At 33.2% G+C, this 20,693-nt stretch overlaps 1 long non-coding RNA gene across 1 annotated transcript in view; it reads right to left on the bottom strand.

Moving 5' to 3' along the window:
* Window positions 1-20,693, bottom strand: part of LOC145694934 (uncharacterized) — a 224,903-nt gene that overhangs the window by 3,245 nt on the left and 200,965 nt on the right. The window contains exon 4 of the long non-coding RNA XR_014133074.1: window positions 9,366-9,552. This is a non-coding gene — a long non-coding RNA (uncharacterized LOC145694934). The remainder of the gene's footprint in view (window positions 1-9,365; window positions 9,553-20,693) is intronic.

The raw sequence follows: 20,693 nt of genomic DNA on the forward strand, positions 1-20,693 counted from the left end.
ATTTCAACATATTTTCTTTCAAATTTTGAAAATATTTTTAATAAATTCTTGCGAAATTTTAACATATTATCTTAAATTTTGATAACCTTTCTTAGTAAATTATTATAAAGTTTCAATATAATTTCTTACAAATTTTGAAAGTATTTTTAGTAATTCTTGTGAGAATTTTTACATTTTTTAAAGTTTTAAAGATCTTTAAAATTCTAGAGAGGTTTAAATATTATATTTCAAAATTTGAAAGTGTTTTGAGTAAATTCTTGTAAGGTTTTAACATATTTTCGCTCAAATATTGAAAAAAAATATTCTGTAAATTCTTGAGTTTTAACGTTTTTTAAATTTCGAAACTTTGAATAAATGTTTGTATGGTTCTCAAAAATGTCTCAAATATCGATAATCTTTTTTTTTTAAATTCTTGTAAGGTTTTAATGAATTTCGAATAAATCCTGGGAGATTCATTGAAATTTTAAAAATCTTTTTAGTTTATTCTTGTTAAGATCTTAGCAAATTTTCGATCAAACTACAAAAATATTTTTAACTAAATTTTTGTGAGACTTTAAGATATTATCTTCAAAATTTTAAAAATCTGTTTTGTAAAGTCTTGTGGCTTTTACTATTTTTTTCAGATGTTGATAATCTTTTTTTATTGAATTCTTAATAATTAGAAGTTTTCTTTCAAATTTTAGAAATAGTTTTAGTAAATTATTGTACGCTTTTACCAATTTTCTCGCAAGATTTGAAGAGAACAATATAAAATAGTGTATTAATTATAAAATTTGGTAGCTATATTAATTCTCGTATGTATAGTATTATAATACTTTAGAAAACATTTAGAGCTATCAATTAAAAAGTTGTTCTACTCAATGTTAAAAATTGACTATTTCTGTCACAATCCTATGTGAAGTACCAGTGCCTATGTATTGACACAAAAATTGGACGCAAGAGAAGTTAAATTCAAATAATTAGAGACATTTATATTTACGAACAAGAGGTATTATGGAGGAGATTTAATGAAGTTCCGTTAATAAATAATTTTATAAAGCAAGGTTACAGCTTTAAAAAGTTTTACGATTTAAAAATGTTACAATTTGGTATTAATTTTACTGTAATCTACTTCGAGCATTAAAAAATAAATAAATAGCTATATGATATTACATTAATTGATTTGGCCCCGCGTAGTGCAGTCGCTGACGCTCTCGCCTTCGGTGCGAGCGGTGCCGGGTTTGATTACCAGTGGGGACAGTCGATCGAAAAAGTGGAAAAAGCTTTTTCAGGTCAGCCATCCTGTATGTTTTCCTCATTCACACCAGGTAAATACCAGGGTGGTACCTAACTTGAGTCCCAGGCCGCATCCTTCCTTCCTTCCCTTTTCTAGGATAGTGTGCTCACCCCTCATACGTGACAGGCTAAATGGCCATAAATTCCGAAAGCCCATAAATTTAAATCTTAAAATCCCTACATTAACTGATACAACTTTACGTATTTTAAAAATAACGCAAAATTGTATATAACAAGAATTTATGGAAATAAGAAGTTTTAACGTTATAAAAATGTTAAAACTTATAAAAATGAATTTGATAATTGAAACACAAATGTATAAGGGGGTAAAAGTTAACCAATCAATTTTGGTTAAATCTTATCATTCTCTATGCTAAGTTTATTGGACAAGGAAAGTACGATAATTTTGAACCTACTTGTATTAACACTACGGTTTTTATCATGACAGGTGGTTAGAGTTCTGTCCTTCTGTACTGAAAACTAGATTTCGATTTTGGCTGGAACTCATGACGTTCAAACTGAAAACCTTCGTCTTATGCGTTTTGCTACTGAAAAGGGATACGTTAACTTTTAACCAACGAATTAAAACATTCTCTACTAATTACGATCTTAAATGTTTAATTTGCTTGCTGGAATTTCTGAGTTCTTTGGGGAATCTATTAATAGTAAACGCCCTAAAGATGAATTTATATTATCCAACTGAATTTTTATAATTTTGTGCAAATGCAAATAATTCATTCATTCAACGATTTATCGAGTTAAACTAGGTTTAATTTCTTACTTTTAAGAAAATAATCATAATTTAAATATATTGAAGGTAACAATTCCTTACTAAATTGAACAGCGTTAAATATCAAGGAGATGAATGCTTATTATAATAATTATTAACAGATTCTTTAAATTTTAGATACGTTAGATTGGTCATAAATCATTTAAGATATCAGTAAGTTATTGCATTGAGTTTGCTCGTTATATTTACAAATTCATTATCATAATTTAAACCTAAGTAAATCCTTATTATTTAATTGGTCGTTTTAATTTTACACTCTTCGTTTAAACGTAGAGCTATTAAAGGGGACAAAGTGTAGAATGCTAATTACATGCACAAGTTACATATGACAACTCAAACATACTTGTATTAAAATTTAATGCTTATTTAAGTGATTGTTTTAATTTTACGTGCATTGTTTTTATAGCTATCCTTTTAAATTGGGCTAAATTATATATTTAAGTATGGTAATTTAAACTAGTTTTATTGAAAACATATTTTATTTAACTGAACCCTTTCGGTTTCATATATAAGAAAGAAGGATAATTGATTTGAACGTATATATGTTAAATAGTAATAATAATTCAGTATTGTTTACTTTCAGCACACAAGAAAGACGGCCAATTACTCAAACTTATTAAAAGGTTGAAATAAACATATTATCCAGTGGTGTCTCTATTCGCGTACATAAAAAACAATAATATGGTTATTATTCTATAATCAATTCTAAAATAGTATTGTTAAAGAATGAAAACTTTGAAAACATGAATTTTATTTTCATGTACAAAGAAAATGTGATATTTTTAGAGCAAGTATCTAGCAAAAACCAAATTATTAAAAATATAACAATTCATTTTCTCATATTAAACCTTAATACATCTATTTTATTTCGCGATAATTATGGTAAGTAATTATGGTTGTTATGGGAATTTTGTTATTTATAGTAATTATTTTCACAAAAAATTTGATCATACAGGAAAGGAAATATAGTTAATTTTAACGACTATCTTTAATAACAAAACTTTTCAATTAAGAAAAGAATTTTTTGAAGTTTGAATTATATGTAAAATAAAGCCAGAAGTCGGTTTTGTATCCATGTGTATCAAGACAATTAATAGCAGAGATAATAATAATAATAACAATTTTATTACATACTGAAATTTACAGACTTACCGATCCAATTACAATTTCCATAGAGTAGAAATAAAAGCATACAAATGGTGAAAATAAACATAATCTAAAATTGAATACAATTAACACATGCACAAAAAAGATGTAAAATCATATTAGAACTAATAATAATAATAATAATAATAATAATAATAATAATAATAATAATAATAATAATAATAATAATAATAATAATAATATATTAGAATTTTGAAACCTTTTACTAGTAAGTATAATAATATTATACTTACGCTTTTTTCCACTTGTCTTTGTGTCAAATTTAATTAGAAATCAAAATCATTAAACCTCCATTTTTGTAATATTATTCGCTTTATACATACAGTAATTAACACTGAAGATGATACAAGGCTCAAATAGTAAAATTAATTCTATCAGTTGCTTGGCAATATGTACCTTTCAACAATGATTTATTCATTCATTCCAAAAAGAAGCTACGACATTTAAAACAAGAATATTTTAATAATTTATTATTGAGTACTATGGATAAATGGAAAGTTAATTTGTGTATAAATTGTTTATTCAACATGCCAATTTATTTAGTTTAACGTCCCATGATTATGCACTGAGGCTAAGGGAGCGGGCTTTGTAGGATGATAAAGCTGGAATGACGAAAGGGGATGAAACAGAAGGTTCCTGAGAAAACCCACTCACAACTGTGTTTGTTCAAAACAAAGCTTACTTGGTGGGAACTGGGATCGAACCAGGGACCTCATGTGCCGGGAGTAAGCGCTCTACAACTGAGCCACAGCGATCTTAACACGTAGAACTATTATCTTTTGGAAATATTTGTAATATTATATGGTACCTTGGCAGATTTTATATATATTCGAAAATAAGTTACACTACTCCTATCCTAATGAAATATGTAACTCTAGCTGAAAAATGTAGAACCAGAAAACATGTTAAGTCGTACTTTCTTCCTGGAATTTGTTTTTTATAATAATAATAATAATAATAATAATAATAATAATAATAATAATAATAATAATAATAATAATAATAATAATAATAATAATAATAATAATAATAATGTCTGACATCATGAATAGAATATCAAGTTTTTTGCGATGAAGGATCGCAAACCAGGTAATATAATTGCCGAATGGAGAAACATTTAAGAGTCTTTAATACAAATTATTCTAGCTCGCTTCTGTTTACAGCTATTCTACTTCTAATATTAGAATAACTACATAATTTACTAAGATATACAAAGTTGATTTATAAGACATATTGTCCCACAATTCTTAGCATAGTTAAGATCTTTAACTCCTTCGAAAGTATTTCTGTTGCAAAATTGTAATAAATATAATTAAATAACTATTATTATTTTTGGTGTATTGATTATGTTTATATAGCTCATCTTCATTTTTTCACTCCAAAATTCGTCATAAATATTTTATTGTAACCTACCTTAGGTATATATGGAGATGAATTACAATAAAATATAATGAAAAATATTAAAGGTCAAGGCAATTCTATCCTATTGCCGAACTCTGATTATGACAGAAGTGAGAAGAAAATTATCTGCCCGTTAAACCATAAATTTTTTTAAGGAAAAATCTACCCAGAAATTATAATTACACTCATATATAAATAGAATATATTCAAATAGTCATACAGACTCTTACAAATCACATTAAGTGGAACCCTATAAGTATGGCAGTTGAATATTATATTACGTAAGAATTAGGTGACACTATGTAATTTTTGACAATCCTGAAGGCTCATTTGTCACTGGAATTTCAGGAGGGGTAAGTATATATATATATAGGCGCGGATCCAAGGGGAGGGTTATAGAGGCTATAGCCTTCTTGATGCTCAGGTATACACTGGATAAAATGGGCTTCAATTCTACTTTCTTTGCAGTGGATAAAGCGGCACACTATGGTTTAGGCCCTCCCTTGATCACATCCTGGATCCGCGGCTGTATCTATCTATCTATATTCTGTCTTTATCAGATACCACTCTTATAAAAATTTTGAAACTTGTAGAAATCTTTATCCTGGCAACACGTGAACACACATAAATGTCATTGCTAATAGGTATACCTAGATTTAATTCTCTCCCAACTATATTTCTCTCGGTATGTTTTTTCAAGGTAGAGTAGGAAAACGTTATGATATTGTCATACTTTGTACGATCTATTAAAATTTTAAAATTAAATGTGATGGGAAAATATAATTATAAACAAACACATAATAAGTTATGTCCTATAGTTTGCTGAATAGTTATGTACTGTAGTGTATAATAATAGGCGAGTAAAAATTATTTTTTAAGAAGAGAAGAATAAGAGAAAGAAGAAAGATTGAGTGGGATAAATTTTATGTTTACAAACAAAGATTCTGATAACACTTGTAACTTCTTATATTATATACAGTATATAACCATGAAATATTTATTACATACAACGGAAGATTATGTATTGCATACTATCAGTGGGTGTTATTATTTTGCAATCAAACTTGTAATTCTGTTCGGAAAAATTAATTAAATGAAAAGATGACAACGATGTAACGTAAACCAAGAAAGTATCATCTAGCATCAAAATTCTCTGCACGTTGAGTTTCTTTTTCAACTTTGAATCCTTCATGTTAAAACTGTTTTTTTCTTGGTGAATTGTTTAACAATAAATAGCAGCAATGTGTCAACATGGGAACAAGATGGCAGAAGGCAGACTCTCGTTGCTAACACCTAGCACCAACAGATCGATAACGTACTGTGTTACAATATGGAGGTGGGTGAAGTGGGAGGGTGAGACAGCGAGAGAGAGAGAAAGAGAGAGAGTGAGTGAAGGGGGGCGGTAACTTGGTCGGAGGAGCTTTTGATGGCGTAAAGGTTACAAACTGACATGGCGGACGAGCTCAAATCGGCCAGCGGGGCTTCATTCCTTGTGTGTTTACGGTTTTCAAAATTTCACCTGTTACCATACAGCAGCTATAATTGACATAATAAAGAATGTTTATGTTATTAAATATAGATGTTAGATTTTAGGGTGGTTAGCAAAGAAAATGGAAAATAAACTTGAAATTTATTTTGAAAGTTTTTAAAACAGAAATAACTGCAAAACAGAGCGTCTCAGGCATTGGAGTTGTCCACAAAGGGGTCAGCGCTTTTAGCAAAGCAAATCGATGACTAGGGTCTTGGGCTAGCTGCGCGGGCAGCATCACAGTGACGTCATTCTCTCTCTGTGGTTTTCATCCCCCTCTGCCATTCGCCAGGATTATGGTGCGGGGGGACTTCTTCGCAGGGAGCTTTAGGTAAGTGAGGGCGTTTGCGGCGGTGGTCCTCGTACGGGGAGAAGAGAGAAAAGGGAGAAGCTAAGAGATTTTGGGGGTGGAAGATTTTTCTGTTGTTACTATTGCAAAAGGTGTGTACACGAGAAATGTGTAACAAGGAATGAAAGGAGACGAGAGGAAACTAAGGAACGTATAGAAGCAGAGAGTAAGAAAACTTAGGGGATAACTCCTCATAGGGTGTAGCACACAAGGGAAAGTAAAATAATAATATCCATATAATTAACATTTGGCCAAAAGAGTATGTTTAGACAAAGTGAAGGGGGGAGAAAAGTATTGCTTTAAGTTTCTCTTGTGGTTTTTCCCAAAGAAGGGACTCGTTCCGCCGTTGGGACACATTCTTAACACTGTGGCAGTATCTATGCAGGGACACGCCCAAGACTCGACAAAATAAGAACTTTAGTTGGAAAAAGTACAGAAAGGGCAAAATACACATTTAGTGCTACAGTACTTGCATTTTCATGCATGGCTTCTCATCCACTACCTTGTTCCTTCTTCACCTTACTCTTTCCAGACATTTATCCTCTTTTCTTTTACCCTCTGACCCTTGATTTTAATTGTTCTCGTGCCCTTCTCTCGTCTTGAAAGATATTTTCAGCGTACAGGAGCAGTCGTCTTCTCTGGTCTGATGGTAAAAGACTATAATAGTAGCAGGGCGAAATATTACCAAAAGAGAGGGGAAGACGACTGAAAAAAAAGAAGAAGAAAGCTACTCATAAGGGCTATAAGTAAAGTACTAAGAAAGACTAGGGTAGGATAAAGTTTGTATGCGTGTGGGTGGATGTTAAGAAGACGCCAGCCAGGGCTGGAGAGACAGAAAGAGAAAGAAAGAGAAGGCTGCAAGAGAGAAATTGTCAATACATAACACAAGTGTCTCTTCTTCTGTACTTCTCTTGCGCGACCCATAATGGCGGTCACGTTTTAAGTCGTGTGCTTGCTTGATAGAAAAGGGGAGTAACGGAGCATGCGCAAAATTCATTTCATTGGCGTGGGTCAGTGTTTTGGCACGTTGCATATACATACCTCTCTTCTTCTACAAGCAAGTAAAAGTATCTTTTCCTCCATATATAACATTCTTTTGTCCCATGTTACTCCTTCGTTTTAATATTTCCCTTTTTTCGTTCTGAAACGTTGAGCATCATAAAAAAAAGAAGAAAAAATTTTCCCCCATTCGTTTCTGGCAATTTCGTATATAATATTCAATTCAGCGTTACTACTATTACTACTACTACTTCTACTGACAATATAGTGATAGTAAAGGTATTGATACTGGTGAGTGATGATTGTAGTAAGAAATTCTTAGCATGTACTAGCACTCAGTTTGGTTGTTGGTCTCCTTTGCATTTTAAAAAAAGTCATGTGAAGGGAGAAGGGGAGGTATCTTCATCTTGTATTCTTCAGAGTAACTTCTTTTCGGTGACTTTTTTTTTTTTAAAAAAAACTTTCTTTCCTTTAGCCTCCCACTTTATTTTTTCTATCATCCTTTTTTTGGCTGTCTGGCGTCTTGTTCGCCCCAGACACAACACAGAATAAGTATTTCCTCTCACGTTTTGCCTACTCAACTCACACTTTTCTCTCATTTTCGCCTATTTCTTTCTTCAGGGCACTTTTCTTTCTTTCTCCTGATTTTTTTAGGACAGTATTGTCTGTGTCAAACTTATTAAGAACGTTATAATTAAAATTTATGCATATACACACAGTATAATATATAAATTCTGAAAGGTAACAAAGTCACGATAAATGGTGTGAAGAACTTTCTTGAGGGATTCTGACGGTGGTAGAAAATGAGGGGGAGCGAAAACAAATTTGAATTTTGTAGTATATTCACGAAATGATGTTCTAAACATTAGAGGAATCTTTTTTAAAAATTCTTTTTAAAATTCTGTCTTGAAATATCTTATCTAGTATAATAGCTTAATAAATATAAGCTTAAATTATGAATTCCTTTTGTATTTATGTGTTATGTTTCTTTTGTAACTTGACTTTTTGGCGCGAAATTTAATTTCAAAATAATAGACAGCAGAAAAATACATTTACAGATCATTATAGTATTTTTCATTTTGAAGAAACTGCGGATAATGTGGGATAGTCTTGTAAAATAGGATATTATTAAGTCTCTATCTAATAAGGAAACGGTGCTTGTTGCACTTTTGGATGTTCCTATCATGCATAACGCCATCAATTGCAAACTACTGTTGATGTAAGCAGTACTGCTATAATTACTTTTCTACAAATGTTTGAGATTTTTTTTTTTTTTTTTACAAATGATTTATTAGGTTACTTTTCACTTTGTTTCTTTGTTAGTGTCAAATTTTGCAACTTAAACATAAGCTATAGAGTTCCGAAATTTTGTATAGACACATAAATTCGATGACAAATACGTACAATATCTTCACATAATAATCACTCTTGCTTATCGTTTCAATGTATAATTAATTAATGTGTGTATTAGAAGTGTATTTAGACTACGTAAATGGGTAGGCAACAACAATTAGTTAAGCATTACTTCTTAGAACTTGAACACACCTTACTTGAGTTTCATATTATTGAAAAAACTTAAATAATTCTTGTTGCCACGGGTTCTCCTTTTCTAGAGACAGAGCTACGGAAGTCTCTGGGAAATGGAGCGAATGCTTTAGCAGACTAGAGCGTTCTTTTGGTGGCTAAATTTTAGATAATGTATATTAATAAGAATATGCAACACAGTGTTTTAATAGAGATAGAGTTTTGAATTTAAAGGGTTAGTATTTCTTCTTACTGTTCTCCTAAGCAACGATATTGAAAAAATATACTTGTAATAAGTGAAAATAAATATATACTGAAATACTGTTGCTTACAGGAAACCTTGATTTCATGTATTAATATTACTCCAAGAATGCAGTGAGAAACCAGTCGAAGGATGTTGAAGGATACATAGTAGATTTTAAAATTCCCCGTGTGGCAAATTTCATGGGATTGAGATCACACGTACGTAGTATCCATTCCGCAGACACTCTTCTTTTTTTCCTCCATATCATAGCTCATCTGTAATGAGAGAAGAACAGCACAATGAGTTTTAGAATTTATATAGCAGATATTATCTTTGCATATATGCACTAATGGAAAAGTATTTAAGAACATCCAATAAGAATTCACAACTCTAACTCAAAGTTGGCACACAAGGTAAAAGTAATAATAGGTGTTATGTTATTGATCTACATATGACACTCATAGGACATCCCAAACATGTTGAAGAATGTTCAAACAGAATGTTCAATTCAACTTAATAGCACGCGTCTCCACCCGAATCAGAAGAATAATACACAACAGCTGTTGTAGAGATACTGACTGTTTGTCAAGGGTATGCTTAAAGTATGTAAGTGGTAGCTATCACGTAAGTCAGACCCACTATGTACCACTTGACCTTCATGAGTACGTATTAGGTTAGAAAGCATAGCAGCTAAGATAAAAGGCGTATTCGAGGATAATAAGCAAACCCCTTGGCGGTATGGGGATGCACATTATCCTGCAGGAAAATCGAATTCTGCGTAGTGTACTGATAATGTAGGAGCACAGAATTGTTGATGTTACGAATACGTTTATCAGTTTGTTATCTACAGAAACATTTTACGGTGTGCATTTTGTTCGAATGTACACTTGATATTCTTACATGTGTTTGTGTCATTACGAGCAAAAATTATAGAAGAGAAACGTTAATATGAAAATATGTATTTTCTATCTGCATATTTATTATTTTGTATCTGTATAGCCTCGCAAGGTTTCAGTTGAAGTTGGGATCCCTAGTCCAGTGCGACATAGGGTTTAGGAAGGGTGTACTCCTAGTCCAATGCGACCTCAAAGCAGGTGATGGCTAGTTGATCGACTGATACCAGGTCCTTCTGTGATCCCTCTTTTATTTGTCCTCTTCGGCTCCCTTCGTGAGGCCCATCTTCTTTCGGTTTCCCTCGGTGTTTTCCGTGTTGACTTGTCGTCTGCTTCATTGTTTATAATCAATAGCACGTATTGTATTAACATGTGCTTTTGTCATGATGTGGGTTTCCTTACAATATATTATTACAAAAAGGCAAAAATAATTGCCATGTTTGTATTTTTCGTATTGATATGACTGTCGTTAGATACAGTTTAGATTATAAACAATCTCATCTACTACACATCACTATACGAATACTGTTCCAGTAGTTAATCCAGAAGTTTTGTAATTGAGGTAGGCCTTTTCATAGAAATTTGCGAACACAGATATCGGAAGCCATGAAATATCACTGTAGCGTACAATGACCCATCTTCCATTGAACACACGTTCCTACCACTCCAATGCTTCACAAATGGCAAAGCCTTCTCAATGATATCACATCGGTCTCGAACAAATGCTGCCATTACAGTACTGCAAGACCTACATTTAAAAAATCCTGTTTTTGTGGTCATCCTGTGTACAGTTTAATTTCATCACCCAACATTTCATTGTAATATCTCAACAAAGAGTAGTAGCACTTTTAAAACACACTTTTCTGCTAATACTACTTTTGTTTTACCTTTGTTTAGAGAAACACTACAGAAAGTGCGTTAAATATAATATGCATGGCATGCTTTCACATCCACTCCTCTTAGCTATAAAGCAAACAAAACGTCATATCACTTTGTCTAAACCATGAACAAAAGGCACTGGTTGTAAAGTATTTAAAAAAAAAGACTTAATTATGGGGTTGGATATTTTGAAAATCATAAAATGACACATATTTCTGAAAGTGGTCATTTTAGCCCTACATTTTCAGTAAAATGGCCATTTTTTGTTATATTTGAATGATAAAACATGATATATTCAGTTATTTGAGAACTGTGGTAGCCATAACTTAAATTGTTAGAGCTGTTTAATCAGATATTTCTTTCAGATTTTTTGAAATGGTTAACTTTGATCGTTGTTCCCTTGCCTACTTAGCAAGTAAGATATATGCACCTTCAATTTACTGTTCATAAGCTTTCAAAGAGATTTTACGTTTTATAATACTATAATTAGAAGCTTCAAACAAAATTCTTCTTAAAAATTTCCGTGCATCAGAATATTTCTGTTAAAAAAATTCAAAATGGCAACCTTTTCCCAAACATTTGGAGATAAATATTTTTATACGCTGCCCTTCATACTATTCGATACTTATAGTTTGGTGCTAAAATAATTTTTATTGCAATTAGTCTAAGAAATATGGACGGAATCGGATACTGCCAACATTCAAATTGCACACAAGACCCAAAGGAAACGTTTCACATCTAACTGTTTATGGTATAGTTCGATCACAGCTAGCGCCAAATGAACTTTGTGGTGGACAAAAATAGCGTGCGTGGGTTCTACCGTTTCCTCCCACTTTCTTAATTCCACATTTTTTATTTCTCATCATTACTGTCTCCCTTAGCCTAGCCGGCATAACCGTGGGCTGTAAAACTTAAAGATTTCATTTTATTTCATTTTTGTTTATTGTATACTCACAGAATTAGTTTGTTTACCCTAATGAGCACCTTAAGGAGATGGCATCATTGTATCAGCAAAATTTGGCAACAGTGTTGCAGGTCTTGGTATCTTGACGTAACTAATTCGTGTAACGAGGGATATGCAGGTTTTATTTGGGCTTACTCTTGATATTGTATTAATATTTTTGAATTCACTTACGAAGTTCTTAATCCTCGATCCCAAAGGGTAATAAGAAAACTGAGGTAGAAGCTCTACGAAAAGCATAAAATTGAAATCGACACTAGCTTGCTTGTGAGTTCGCAATGATCCAGCAAGTGTTTCCCTAGCATAATGGTTAAAGTAAGCGAATTGAAATTTACAGATCTGAATTCGGGTCTGGGCTATGACACTTAATTTTATTATTTTTTCTAGAATCCAACTGGTTATCATTGCTAATTATTTTGTTTACTTGTTTGTATACAATTTGTTGTTGTATGGATGGGCATAAGCAGGTATCGTTTAACGTTAATGTTGTTGGGAAGTTCAAGATTATCATAGGTTAAATGCAAGGTTGGATAAGAATTATTAATAGTGACAATGAAAAATTGAAATTTAACTATTGAATATTCAGAATAAGTTTGTTCCAAGTCTGAGAATTTTCTTGACATAAACATTAATACAATAAAATAGACTGTTTGGGGATTTTTCGGAGAACGTACTTATAAAATGTTCTTTTGTGAATTTCTTTTTCTTCATTCATTTCATTTTGCCTCTACACTTTCAAACGTATTAAAATTATAATTGATTGGGTTGAGTTTAAAGATTATTGATGAAAAAGCAAGGATTCTTGGTGTAGAATTGAACCTGCGAACCATTGTAAAAAAAAAAAAAAAAAAAAAAAAAGTGCCTACTTACGTTTACACTGTTGCCATTTTATCAAGGTGCTTAGTAGGGCCCTTTCACCAAGGTGAAATGGCCGTTGCATTGTGATTAAAGCGTTGGAGTTATAATGCACAAATCCGTGTTCGAATTCAGGTTATGCTACTTTCTGTTATTTTTATTTATTTCTACCATCTAACTGGTTTCTCGTTGTTAATTATTTGTTTACTTGTTAGTATATGACTTGCTCCTTCTCTTAATGCAATAAGTAGAAAATAGACATAAATAGATATTATGTCTTTTTTGAATGAATCGCAGGTTCAATCCCATACTAAGCACTCTTGGCTTTTTCTTTTTCATCAATAAATTTCAAATTGAACCCAATCTTTTGTAATTTTGAAAATGAAATGAAATCTTTGAGCTTGTCCTTCTGCGATTATGCCTGTTAGGTAAAAGGAGATGATGATTAAAACAAGTGAATGATAACGGAATAATTGGTGTAATGAGAATGTAGAAGGAGATGGGGAGTACTTAGAGAAAACCCACATACACACGATGTTGTCCACGACAAACTTACTTTGGCCGGGATTGAACCAGAGACTCCATGCATCAGAGGTAAGCGCTCTACCACTGAGCTACGGTGCTCTTATTTATAATTTTATGCATCATGAAAATGTAGAGGCAAAATACGAACAATAAATGCAGCAAAAAAAAAAAAAAAAAAAAAAAATAGCTTCAGAAAAAAAAATATAAATACGTCCTCTGAAAAATCTTCAAACGAACATTCACCCTTTATTGTGTTAACATTTATGTCAAAAACATTCTCAGAACTTGGATCAGCATGATTTATGGTATAACCCGATTTAAAAAAAAAAAAATAATAATCGCAGTTTAATATATTTGTTTTAACATAGTTGGTTATATGTGAGTGAAATCATTCACATGATGAATATTCGATAGTTAAATTTCAATTCATCATTGTCACTATTAATAATTCTTACCCAATCTTGTATTCTGCTATAATACAAACCTCGTTTTGCAACTCTAATAGCTATGACTTGATATAAAACTAAAATTTCCAATTAAAACTTTTTAGGGATTTCTAGATAGCAATATCCTTCAACTCAATGCAATACTAAAATGCCAGGCTGAGGGAGGCTTATCCCTATAAATAGACACATCTTCCATGACTACCTATATCTTATAAATAATTATTATCCTAATATTATAATCACCGTTTATCATCACACTATTTGTTGTTGTTTATCATCCCTTATCAGCACCGAGCTTATATGAGACGTGACCGATAGTTTAAGGAGCAATACGAATGTTCTCTCACCGACTGTCGAACCTGGGACCTTTCTTCATCTATTTTTTTTAATTCCCGAACCGTGGCATTTGTCTCCACCTTTTCCACATAAATTTGAATCACTTTTCTACCTAATTCAATACGACAGGAACATGAACACAGAATCGTCAGCCTAATCCCTAAGACTTCAATTACACCTCTCTGGCTACCAACGAGGAGGACACATCACACGATCCCATTCAGCAATGATTGCTGGACTAACCCAATAAGACAGTCCATAGCTGAGCTTAGATGGAAAATATGAGTTGTGATGTAAACATGTTCCTTCAAACTTTTTCTAAGATAATGAATATTTTTGTAAACGTAGTTATATGTACAGAAGACAACAATAGTGCACTCCGTGCTACAAGTCACCAAGGAGTTGAAGTAGCAATAGCACCACACATCTTTCAAAATTAAACACAATTCGGGAAACACAGAACCATTTGTGTTGAATTAATACAGCCATAATAATAAAAACCCATCTCCCGTTTGATTTAACACTGTTTTCCATTCTGCCTTATCCTGAGGCAAACTTTTCACTTCCTTGTAGTTTTGTTCCCTACATTTTTTTTTTATTACTTGATCCATAGATAATATAGCACTTTTGGTGGACAGTGAGAAAAAATTAGAAACAGATCAAAATGAAATGCAAGAAGAGCTTAGCAGCAAGTGTAGTACGAAGATCAACAAGAGGAAAACAAAAGTTATGAAATACGTAAGAAAGAAACAAGAAGAAAGAAAGTTAATAATATCTTACTGGAAAAGATAGGATTTTTATTACTTACAGAGTAAAATAACAAGTGATAATAAGTGCAAACAAGATGTAAAATCTATAATAGCTCAGGCGAAGAAGACATTTGAAGTAAAACAATAGCATTCGACCGGAAACATTGACATAGGACTGAAGAGAAGGCTGATGGAACTATATGTATATGGAGTGTATGTGTATGTGTGAATGTGGAGCATAGACTCTTACACAGTAAAAATATAAATGTCTGTGTTAATGCAACACAATGTCTCTGTGTTTCCTAAGCTATATTAAAATTTGAGACGTTAATTTTGCTACTTCAACTGCATCGGATTTTGGACTTAATTGTTAAAATGGAAGCGGCTAAATCAACTACCTGACCTGAGACTTTGTAGTATGGAGCGGTTTTAGTAACGCGCTACTGGTGTTGTTTTGTGTTTAATTCCCAAACAACTACGTTTACCCCCCCCCCCAAAAAAAATCTTTCTAGTTAAACGGAAATGACTATTATGATGGATAAATATTTATAAGTGGCTAAGAGAAACGAAATATAATTGACATGAAAAAGGAACATCATGGACTTTAATGTTGCAATTTGGCAAATACGCTCTTCCTGAATGAAAGAAGATAATCGAAAAATGACCAGCAAAATAATCAAATACATTCAAATATTCTTGTCTTGTCTTATTTTGAAGAGTCTTCATAAGTTAACATACATCAAAACAAGTGTAAGAACATCAAAAACAGATGGCAGCGTGGTCTGCTAATGTAAATCTTATACAAAAGAACGAAACTTACGAAATTTTTCATACAAGATTACAGAAAATATAATACATTGGTAGTTACTTTGTATAAATGTCAAACATACCACGTAAAGGTTTGCTCATCGCTCAAAATAATAATAATAATAATAATAATAATAATAATAATAATAATAATAATAATAATAATAATAATAATAATAATAATAATAATAATAATAATAATGAACTAATACAAATCTCAACGGTAGTTACCTGGAGATTTATGACACCCTGCAAGTTAATCTGGACGCTAAAAGTCCAGATAAAAGTATAGATGTATCTGTCTGATACACAGGACTTTGACAAGATTGTTATAACTTTGTTAAGGTAATGTTTTTTCTTAGCAAATGAAAAAATTAGCTGATATCTGAAGAATAATACAGGAATAACATAATGATGTCCTTTCAATATATAGCCCTGTGTTGGTAGTAACACTCTAGCTCGCATGGCGAACACAAACTACTGAAGTACTAACACTAATACTTCAGTGGTTTGTGTTTATCATGCAAGCTGGAGTTTTACTACCAACACAGGGCTATATACTGAAAGAACATCATGATGTTATTCCTATTACCACGTTCCAACGCTCATTTACCTAGTTCTTTAACAAAGCCACGGTGTTATTTTTTTTACACTGTAATTAACATCGTCTCTGTGTTAAACCGGTGACACTGGGCCTGTATTAACCGTAACATCTTGCCTGTATTAACCGTAACAGCGGGCCTGGATTAACCGCAATATCGGAGCCTTTGTGTTAAAATAACACACACAAGTGGTATATACTCATGCTGAAATTACTGGTCTGTGCTAAAACTTTTTTGCTGTGAAGAAGGATAAAAATGAATAATGGAATCCTCCAAAATGAGATGCTTCAACAGAATGTTGAGAATTAGACGAATAGAAAAGGTATCAAATGAAAAAAGTTATGAAAATGAGAGAATAAAAGAAGAAATATACTAAAAACAGTTTCGTAAAGAACAGATAGAATGATTGGATACATTTACAAACATGTGGCGCTATTAGCTATGATGTGAATGCCAGAATAGAAAATACTCTGAGGAAGGCGGTGATTAAACTATACAAATAATAATAAGTTTTTTTTAAAAAAAAAGAAAATATACGCCAATGTAATCTCAGAGTATACAATTAATAATCTGCTCGCATGAATGTAGTATGTAAAATTAACAGACATAATTTATTTTATGGCAATGAGAAAAATAATGGTATTTTAGCAAATGATGGTAAAGGAGAGAAAAATCAACTGTTCTAATTGATGAATAAACGATGCTAAAAGAAGAAATTCTTTTCGGTCTCTCTTTAATTACCTAAGAGAAAGAGCGAGAGAGAGAGAGAGAGAGAGAGGGAAGACAAAGAAAGGAAAATAAGATTTTTATTATCACAAACTGATTTTGAGCTATCTCAGTACAGCTTCGTATTTCATCTTCCTCTTTAAAAAGAAAGAAAAAGGTGAAAGAAATTCTACCACCGTTCATAATTATCATCATCATCATCACGCGTTATCAGTATGAAGACGTATTCAGAAACAGGAGATGGCAAATTTCCTATTCATTCTCATTAACTGCATTTGCAAATTCCCATTTATCGCCACCAAAACTATCTTTTGGTTTGATTGAAAATCTGTTGAATCGCTGTGTGTATATATATGTGTGTGTTTTTATCTTTACGTTCTTAAATGCCTTTTTTTAAAGTTTATCCTTTTTTTGTTAAAACATCTTTCCGTACCTTTTTTTAAAAGAAAAAATCATACAAGAAGGGGTTGAAAACGAAGTGGGGCGGGGCGAAATGGTGAGAGTTTTCGCAGTGTGATGAGAATTAAATATTATCCTACTCCTCCGCCCCCCCCCCTGCGCTATCTCTTACTCCGTTTTCGTTTATTTTCTCTCTCTCTCTCTCTCTCTCTCTCTCTCTCTGTCTCTTTTCATCAAGAACTCAAATTATGTAATTTGAGACTCAATTGGAACGTTTTTAGTGCCTAAGTGATTCTAATTCCTGACTGGAAATGAAAAGATGTCCAGGAAAGAGGAGGAGAAGGCGGGAGGGCGGGCGAGAAAAGGGTGGTGTTGACGTTGGTGTTGATGGTGTGAGTAAAAGAAAGAAAGTAAGTAAAGGAGAAAGTGGAAGGAAAAAAAGGTGGGTTAATACAAACAGAAGAGTTCGATGGTGGGAGGCAAAGAAGAAGAAGGGATGAAATGATGCAAAAAAAAAAGAGTGAAAGCAATGGGAGGGGCTAGGAAAAAATAGGTTGCTTTGTGTCATCCGAAAAAAGAAAAAAAAAAGAAATCATTGGCCGGAAATTACTCTACACGAGGCTCATTTCGAAAAATCACCTGTTTTAATAAACTAACGCTTAAGAACGCCTATTAAAGCACTAAGGCGCTGCCTTCCCATCGTTTAATGAATGGAAAAGTGGTGGAGGAGGAGGATCTAACGTCATCATGTTTCTGTCTAATAATGTTCCTTCTTTTTTCGTCTTTTCCTGTTACTTGAAAGAAAAGGTGATTTCAATACATGATTTAATTCCAGTTTTAGTTTTGAACCTTACTTAGAAAAAAAAAAAGTTCTTCAAGGGTTTACAGAAAAAGAAATCTGATAGGATGACTATAAATTCTGGAGCCAATAGACAAACTTTAAAAAAAAAATGCATTACTTCAACAAGATCGTAGCCAGAATACTAAGGCACGGGTCGAGATTATTTTTGGGGGGCAATTTACTTCATCTTACATTATCAACAAAACCCCGAAAGTTCCAGTAGGAGATGGGCCCCATTTAGCCACTCCCTAGCGATGTGTACCTTAGTGTTTTTCGTGTCAGCCACTATCATCAATACATGTTAGCAAATCTTCCACTTTCCTCATTAAATTATCATAACACGTAAAGATCCAGTCCAAAGAGGCCCTTATAGTGTATTAGTTATCCTTACAATAGCAGAAAATTCAAATCTTGAATATTTGCAGCACATGTCTTGCATGTCACAGTGCTAAACATTCTTGTTGCTAAGATACAACAACACTATAAATTGTGCTTGAGAGGATTTGGAGATATTTACCGCCTTATGCAGAGTCGTTTTGACGTATGATTAGCATCATGCTAAAATCCTCACTACCTGCAGGAAACATATGTTAGTCGAACTCTTTAGTATGGCACTAATCACGAGTCATTACAACTCTGCATAAGGCCCTTAGAGTCTATCGTCGTACGTATGGGGAGCACTTCGGATGCACTCATTTAAGATCAGCACGAAATGTCAAATGTTCTTGTGTAAAATGGTAGTAATGCCAGATGTTTCTGTGCAGCATTGATTAAAATGTGATGTTAAATAAAATCGATTAATAACTTGCACGTACTTCGTGTTATAACATTTTTGTGTGCTTACGTGTACCCGAAGTAAGTGAGTGTGTGCCTTTGGTGCGCGTGGTCCCGAGTTCGATTATCGATTAGGATGCAATTTTCTGTATTGATTAAGTATTACGATATCATTGGGGAGATACTTAAATTAAGAATGTATCAAATTCCGGTTTAGAAAAGCACAAATAGGAGACGATATGCAACCAGTGACGTAGGAAAGAGAAATCAGGCGGCTCAAATCCTCCTAAGCTTCAAATAATATTGCACAGCTAGTACTTCGAAATTAAATTTTGGTAAATGTAAAGAATTTTTTTTCGTAGCTCCCACCATCTTTAAAAGAGTCCTGGTTACGACCTTATAAGTATTGCTAACGCTATGAAATTTAATATTATGTATCGCTATACAAACCACGTTTAATGCATTTTCGTTACCACCAACTACGTTATATGTAGATGGACAACTATTGAACGAAACATATTGGATATACTGAGGAGAAGACTCCAGTATCCTGCAGTCTTCATGTCATGAGCGGGCATTATTGTTCTGATGATGTGATGATCTTCACGGTGTTAGATCAGGTATTGTGGGAGGACTTGGGTCCTTTCACGGCAGAGAGGTCCACAACTCGCGAGCCCGGTTCTTGCACTTAATCGGCTTCCAGCTCAATAAATGAGTGAAACCTCATGTGAGCAGGGACACTATAAGAGATAGCGAGCTCCAATTAGATTAGCAAGAGCAAGCACAAGTGAGTGCGAGTCTCATTGAGTATAACAAGCCGATCAAGCCCGAGAACCGGTCTCGCAGGTTGTGGACCTCCCTGCCGTGAACCGACCCAAGTCCTCGCACGATGCCTGATCTAACATCCTGAAGATCACCATATCATCAGAAAAATAGTGGCCGCTCATGATATGGAGCAGTAATACGCATGAACGCAAGATCGAGCTAGTGTGAGTCTTATTGAGAATAATACGAGTCTAAGCTCGAACGTGTTCGAGTCCGAGATAGCGTGAACCTTTTCGGGATAAGTGGGAGCGAACATCATTGGTGATGTGAGTTTATGCAACCCTAATTTCAAAATGACCATCTCTGCCACACTGGGAACTACTTACATCTGATACAGAGTCCATGTCAAAATGAAAATCCACATCTAACATTCTCGATTTAGAAAAGGAGTTCCAGTTTCAAATAAACAAAATCTTACATTATAACAATCAAAATACGAGGGACGCTCGGAAAGTAACCTCGTTTCGGTTAAAAAAGAAACACCAAAGTAAATAAGAAGAATTTATTATATACATCCGAAAACTACTTCTTTGCTCTATCTTTTAACATAGTTTCCACAAACATTTAAGCAATTATCATATCTCTGCACTAGCTTAGAAATTCCATCAACATAAAAATCTCCCGCCTGTGCCTTGATCCAGCCTGTGACCGCATCTTTCAGCTCCTCACCATCACCAAAGCGCTGAGTAGCGCTGCTTCCACTACTTCACGTACAGTGACCAATCGGAGGTTACTTTCCGAACGCGCTTCGTAGTAAACGCTCTTCAATAGATCTTTATTATCGCCAACAGTTACCAA

The sequence above is a fragment of the Thermobia domestica genome, chromosome 9, assembly GCF_964235325.1.
Source record: "Thermobia domestica chromosome 9, izTheDome1.hap1.1, whole genome shotgun sequence".
In the NCBI taxonomy this organism is placed as follows: Eukaryota; Metazoa; Arthropoda; class Insecta; order Zygentoma; family Lepismatidae; genus Thermobia; species Thermobia domestica.